The sequence below is a fragment of the Echinops telfairi genome, unplaced genomic scaffold (genome assembly GCF_000313985.2).
Source record: "Echinops telfairi isolate 266 unplaced genomic scaffold, ASM31398v2 ScPeMD7_11;HRSCAF=52, whole genome shotgun sequence".
In the NCBI taxonomy this organism is placed as follows: domain Eukaryota; kingdom Metazoa; phylum Chordata; class Mammalia; order Afrosoricida; family Tenrecidae; genus Echinops; species Echinops telfairi.
The window spans coordinates 41,259,156-41,259,818 of NW_022103908.1; positions in this window are offsets into that span (position 1 = coordinate 41,259,156).

Genomic DNA, 663 nt, shown 5'->3' on the forward strand with positions numbered 1-663 from the left:
GTGGCCAGTACAATCCATTCGCACCACCCTTTAACTTGCCCTGGTACCTTGGGAAGTGCTTCTTGCTGCTGCTTACTGTAGGAGTGGAAGAACAATGAAAAGTGAAATTAAAAAATAAAAAGCCAGTATTGAGCTGTCATCTACACCACATGCTAAATTAGAGATGGAAGAAAGAACTTAAGAGGTCTGGAAGTTTAAATGTAATCAATTCATAGCGTTCCAAGTTTATTGCTAACTTTTCAGCTAACTGGCTAGTTCTTTTTCTTTGACCTGTTAGAAATGATTTGACTGTTCACACGTTAGATGTAAGGAGTGGTAAATGATTGTTACAAAGTATTTTGACTAGGAAAAATCTCTATGAGTTTTGTGAGACGACCTGTGACGCGGCCATGGGAATTCATCGTTGTTGTTGGGTGGTGACAGGCCGGTCCTGACTCGGTGCACAGCAGCATGAATCACTGCACGGTCAGCCTGCACCGTCCCCACAACCGCTGCTGTGCCGGAGCTGACTGCTGCACCCACTGTGATAATCCATTTCATTAAGAGTCTCCCACTCTTGTGCTGACCGTTTCCACGTTTTCCAGGAATTGGTCCCTCCTGGTAGCATGTCCACAGGACCTGGGAAGGAGTCTTGACATTCTTGCTTGTATTACTCTGGCAGTA